The sequence below is a fragment of the Palaemon carinicauda genome, chromosome 10 (assembly GCF_036898095.1).
Source record: "Palaemon carinicauda isolate YSFRI2023 chromosome 10, ASM3689809v2, whole genome shotgun sequence".
Taxonomy (NCBI): domain Eukaryota; kingdom Metazoa; phylum Arthropoda; class Malacostraca; order Decapoda; family Palaemonidae; genus Palaemon; species Palaemon carinicauda.
In genome coordinates, this window is record NC_090734.1 from 66,878,850 (window position 1) to 66,885,554 (window position 6,705).

A 6,705-nucleotide genomic window follows, 5' to 3' on the forward strand; every position below is an offset into this window, starting at 1 on the left:
TTGTTTGCTGGCTGTTTTGCCAATGTATACTCCTTTTCATTTCCTGGCACACTCAGATGAGATGGAACCCAGCAAAACTTAACTTCCTAGTCTGCAATGTCACAAACACTGTATACAGCCACTATAAAACTTTTAAAACTAAAGGGTTGCTTGAATTAAAAACAATCAGTAACTGCAAGACAATTTCAGTATTACTAAAAATAATTAAATTACCCTCTTTTATTATTGCTATTTTTTTCAATAGCAGTCAAACGACCATATGGCTCTGCTGTAAAGATAACTGGTGCATATATACAATAGTGATAAATAAACATGGAATAGTTCTGGCAATATAGTTCTGTCAATATAGGTCCAAACCATTTTCTGGATGGCCGAGGACAAACAATACTCTTACTTTGAATGTAAAAACCTTCCAACCATGCTCCTTTCTCCCATTCACTTGAGCAGGCAGTAATAACGAAAGTGGAAAAATTCACCCTATTTAAGAAACAATAAATAAACAAATACAAAGATAATTATAAAAGTATATATAAAGTTATGGGAAATATTAAAAATTTAATTGGACTCGGGGGCAGTTTCCCAAAATTCGAGATCTCTCCTGCCTGTCATAAGGCTTCAACATGGAAATCATATTCCGTGTTGAAGATGATTAATTGACAAATTATTAGACATCTAGCATCATAACAGCGAAGGTCATTGGTGCCAACAAATTTAGTTAACAATAATTATATATTTCTTATATACACTATGCTTAAAACTTATTAAACAAGTTAGTTTCCCAAAGAAACATAAAAAGTCAATCCATATTGCACCTCGGTGCTAGAATATTTGACATGTAAATGCCATTGCTATCTACAAAACGGTGCAATCTCTCGGTAAAGTAATTTAGACACTCAATAAATATATGCTTAACAATCAATAGTGCATGGCAACCTGTTTATTTCAAGTGTAATAAGTATTGCGCAACATTGCATCATATTGCATGAGTAAAACATGTTATGCTTTGTACATAAGTGTAATGATTTATTTTGGTATTAGGATTCAAACATTTGTTGATTACCTCAAAGATAGGATGTAATTCTTTATAGTTTTGTACTGGAGTAGGATATAAGTCTTTTCAGAGCGATGCTCTTTTGTTTAGCAATGTTTTGGTTTTGTCAGATTGTGTATGACGATTGACGCTCCACACACACTTAGGAGTCAGCTGTCATAGAGCAATGTAGTCATAAGTTTTATTAAACTTGTATTTTAAGAATACCGCCGTATCATTAAAGCCCACCAAGAAAAATTGACGACCAAAGATGGGATCAGCTGAGAAATAATTACTAACAATTCTTCATCTATGTTCCAGGTAATTATTATGGTTGATAGAAACATCCTAACAACTCAGTACAACCTTCACAGAATGGCTGATGTTCTCCCTTCATCAAAAAGCTGTGCATCAATCTAGTATGACAAATTGCCATTCTGCATAACACTAATACTATTGACCTTAGCAAGTCTAAATAAGTCCATATATATTATTACACGATGGTCCCGTGTCTGGGAACTAAACATATAATATAATAAATATTACGGCTGGCAAGCTATAAAACCTCTCGAGTTCTAAATTCACCTGTTTGTTTTTACATTAAATCTGTTACAATGTAAAATATTAACACCCTAGCTCTGAGACAGCAAAATACAAAACACTGAATATCCAAAGGTCTCTTAAGTACACTCAAACAGAACTGGGTAATTATTCTCAAGAACTATTCAAACAACTCTTACTTCGATTCTTCAACAAGATACGAGCGAATACTAAATTAAATACTGGTGATTGGAATAATACACTCTTTACAAAAATAAATATATTCTATATAAATTACAATACTTTGGAAAGAATTTACATAAAACAAATAAACCACTCAAAATATTAAGTCTGAACAAAACCTAGATTAAGACAAAAATGTTATGATCTGAAAGTTATATAATACTTGACTTGAAATATTAAATCTGAATAAACCTTAGACTACAACAAAAGAATTAATACTTATGAAAATTATAAAACCACTTGTTTCGCTTGAAATTAAATCTGAATACAATATTTAAGTTTGATACTTAATGAAAATAGATAACCAGATCACGATACAAATACTTTTCACCTTACTACAGGACAATTTACAAAATCTCTAGGTTAATTTTTATAAATACTCACTATGTTTAATAAACCCGTCACACCAAAACTTTGATATTTCACTGAACACTTTTAAAACAATACACTGAGAGGTGTGTGAAAAGAGAGGGGGAGATGGCTATGACTTAAGGCTAGGATTCTCTATCTGATCTATGAAACCCTGGGGTTGCCTTTATATGAAACTTAGCTACTTTCAGAAGACTATAAGAGATCTGGAAGCTTGAGGGGTTGGCCTAACAGAGACGCGAGCGTTATCAACTAGATAAAAATGTCAAGAGACTAACCAGAGTTTCAGGCAACTCTCGCCCTCAGCTAGCTCCGCCTACCCACCTTTCTCGGAAAAAAAAAAAAGATTACATTTAACACTAGGAACCTCGGGAACCTTCCAAGGCACATGGTATATAAGAATTGCGTATTTTCTCTCAAACAGTACACAATACCTCATAAAAATATAAAAAACATTTACATAAGCCATTGTTCCTATCTCATATGGTCACATAACACTCTCAAACAGATTACGTAAGACTTCATAACAAAAATACATGAAATAAAAAGGTAATTCTTAAATATAAAGTAGATTTACATATACTGACTTGAATGAAGAATACAATGAAATTAATGACGAAAGTCTTACATAATTTACATACAAAACTTACGTCTACACGAGAGGAACTCGTCTTAAGAGCTGGCTATTCACCTCTGCAATGCACATATGAAAACATAAATAAAGTTCATGAATAAACTACTGTAATTACTCTACACTACACCAGCTTTGCAAGATAGCTCCCCCCCAAAAAATTGTCAGACCGAAGTCTGAAAAAGAAGGGTTAAAAATGGAGGTACACTGTTTCATTGTGAACTGTAGGTCCATATAAAGGAAATGAAAAAAGGAGCTATAGTCTCATTATTTCCAAAACTTTATAAATGTACAATAACTGCCGCAACAATACGTACATTAAATATGTGTAGAAACAGAAATTTTCAACCTCAGAGTTATGTACCAGAGTAACAACAATAATATTCATAAAATAGTAGGAGAATATCACCTTTTGACTCTTTACTATATATATATATATATATATATATATATATATATATATATATATATATATATATATATATATATAGATTAGCACACATTGCAAATAGGAAAATTATTTCATTTGCATAATGAAGACTGAAAGTCCCAAATATACAGTCCGGGAGAGTCCTTGCACAACACTTAAGAAGCTGATCTAATCACATTACCAGAGACCACCACAAAGTGTTTAATATCTTCCAATTGATGCAGGTAATGTTTGAAAAAACAAAGGATTTGTATTGGAAAAAGTTAAGGAAAAAGCAACTTTCCAAGGGTCATGACCCAATGGCGGGTCAGCACCTTTGATGAAATATTTGAGTCTGGACCTTAGCTGTTTCAAAGAAAGATTAAATCCTGTTATTTCCCCTTAAAAGAGTTTTCCACCTATAGAGGCCCGACTCATTAACAGGTAGGCCTTAAGGCATTCCACAGGGCACAGAGTAGGATCCTCCAAGGCCCCCAACGTTTGTCGGAAGTTAATTTTTCACCAAGAATGCAGTATCTGGGTAAATATTTACCTCCCCTGATTCCAAGAATTTAATGTGGCCATCATCCCCTGAAAGGGCCACAATCTCGATAACTCTAGCACAAATAGTCATTTCCTAGTATCGGATTTGTACTCTTTTATAGTCAATTCTTTCCTTCGCAATTTTCTTTGAGCCACAAGGGCGAAAAAATCCAGGGCTGAAGGTTTTTTGGTTATCCAAGAAGGAGCGAAGACAGTCTTTTGTCGAACATCCTGGGACAGCAAAGGAGATGATAGAAGAATCTGGAGAGGTTCAAGTTCCAGAATCAGAGGGTACCAATTGCTCTTGGGCCGTTTTGGAACCACTAGACCTGTTGTCTCTTTGAAAGTTCGCTGTTTGTTCAGTACTTTCCTTAAGAGGTTGAACGGTGGAAAGAGGTAAATAGGAGACCACTTGCTCCAATCCAGCGACAATGCATCCATTTCCACCGCTTCCGGATTTAAGATTGGTGCTACATACCATGGAAGCTTCTTGTTGAAGCTCATTGGAATGAGATCTATTCGCAGTTCTGGGACTTGCTCTTGGATGAAACATATTGATTTCGAATCTAGAGACCATTCTGTTTCCAGAGGCTTGGATTCAGACAGGTCTGCCGTCACATTGCGAACCCTTACTAAGTGAACTGCTGACAAATGCCAGATTCTCAGCTTTACCAAGGTGAGAATGACTAAAATCCCATGATTGATCTGAGGAGACCTGGAGCCCTGTCCGTTGACGCAGTGGCCTACCGTCTTGCTGTCAAGAAATAATTTGGCGTGTAATTTTTTCTTTGGGATCAGTCTCATCAGAGTTAGAAACACTGTCATAGTTTCCAAAATGTTAATATGGAACTTCAGAAATGGGGCTGATCACTTGCCATGTATCTTCTTGGAAAGGGGAATGTCCCCCCGCCAAATCCTGTTCCAATGCGTCAGTATTGTCACAGAAGGAGGATACTGTAGAGGGAAATGAGTCGAAATGCTAGGAACAGTGGACCATGGCTTAAGCTGTTTGAGCGGCTAAGCCAGGATTTTGTGGCAAAGATTATCCAAGCAATTCATGCCATTCTTCTCTTGGCTTTGTTAGCATCTTTGAGTCTTGCTTTTAGGATTGGGTCTATCACGGCAGCAAACTGCCGAGATCCTAAGACTCTTTCCTGATTACCTTCGAGCAAAAGAAGCACCTTACAGATTTGCGATTTTCTTTCTCTTACTTTACAATAGAGAAAGGATGTGTGACTTTAGATTCCAGTGAAGCCCTAGTCGCTGGAAATCTTGAGCTGGAGATAGCCTGGACTTCTTGAGCTGCTAGAAAAATTCCGACTTTGTTGCAGGACAGACTAGCCAGTCATCTAGGTAAATCATCGCCTGAAGGCCTTTGTACCATAGTTGTTGGGCTATGGCCTTGACTAGTTTTGTGAAAATCCTTGGAGCTATGCTGAGATTATGCTGTGAACCTAAGGATTGAACTCCCATTGATCCCTGAAACTATAAAGATTTCCCCGTACCAGGAGCTCGTCATTGTTGTTGTGAAGGACCTGCTTCTTAAAACGCCTTGCCTCTACTTCCTTGGTCCCTAGATTAACCGCCCTTTTCAGACCTTCCTATGCCGCTAGCACTTTTCTTTTGTAAAGGCTAGGATTTTATGTCATTGGTTTTGGATGATGTTGTTTTGGCAGTTGTTTAGAGATTTGGAGGATTTTATGTCATTGGTTTTGGAGGTTATTGTTTTGGCAGTTGTTTAAAGATTTGGAGGATTTTAAGTCACCGGTTATTGAGGTTGTTGTTTTGTCAGTTGTTTAGAGATTTGGAGGATATTATGTCATTGGTTTTGGAGGTTGTTGTTTTGGCAGTTGTTTAGAGATTTGGAGGATTTTATGCCATTGGTTTTGGAGGTTATAGTTTTGGCAGTTGTTTAGCGATTTGGAGGATTTTAAGTCGCCGGTTTTTTAGGTTGTTTTTTTTTTGGCAGTTGTTTACAGATTTGGAGGATTTTATGTCATTGGTTTTTGAAGTTGTTGTTTTGGCAGTTGTTTAGAAATTTTAAGGATTTTATGTCATTGTTTTTGGAGGTTATTGTTTTGGCAGTTGTTTAGAGATTGAGGATTTTATGTCGCTGGTTTTTGAGGTTATTGTTTTGGCAATTGTTTAGAGATTTGGAGGATTCTATGTCATTGGTTTTGGAGGTTGTTGTTTTGGCAGCTGTTTAGAGATTTTAAGTATTTTATGTCATTGGTTTTGGAGGTTATTGTTTTGGCAGTTGTTTAGAGATTTTGAGGATTTTATGTCGCTGGTTTTTGAGGTTATTGTTTTGGCATGTTAAGAGAATTGGAGGATTTTATGTCATTGGTTTTGGAGGTTGTTGTTTTGGCGATTGTTTAGAGATTTGGAGGATTGTATATGGTTGGTTTTTAAGGTTGTAGTTTTGGCGAGATTTGGAGTGCTGTATATCATTGATTTTTTCGTTTCTGCTTAGTCTTATTTACAGTGATTTGCAAATATATTACATCTCTTTTCCTTGTTACTCCTTCCGTGACCCTTCCCCTCCTCTCTATGCCGCCTCCTCCTTGTTCCTTGCCCCTTCACTTTCCTTGCTACCTACCCTCTTTCTAAGACTTAACCACGAATAGAGAAACTTAGCCTCATGATCCAGGACCAAGGCTCCCAATAAAATCAGTTTACCATGTAACAGAAAACCTTTATATATACTTTTAGTTTGTTTTTGTGGAATGTGACAAAACATTATTCCAGAAGTGGGGTTTTTGATTAATATTAAGCCTTAGAATTTATAATGCTATAATAAAATTTAATGATGTTAATTTTGTCTTTTCCAATCTTATATTACCCCTCTTATAAAAGGATATTCACTGTCCCTTACTTTTGCAGCCAACAACTAGTAATATATAAGAATACTTATACAACTAAACTAGTGGGGTCGCGGTC

At 36.0% G+C, this 6,705-nt stretch overlaps 1 protein-coding gene across 1 annotated transcript in view; it reads right to left on the minus strand.

Moving 5' to 3' along the window:
- Positions 1-6,705, minus strand: part of LOC137648625 (colorectal mutant cancer protein) — a 369,887-nt gene that overhangs the window by 121,497 nt on the left and 241,685 nt on the right. The window lies entirely within an intron of this gene.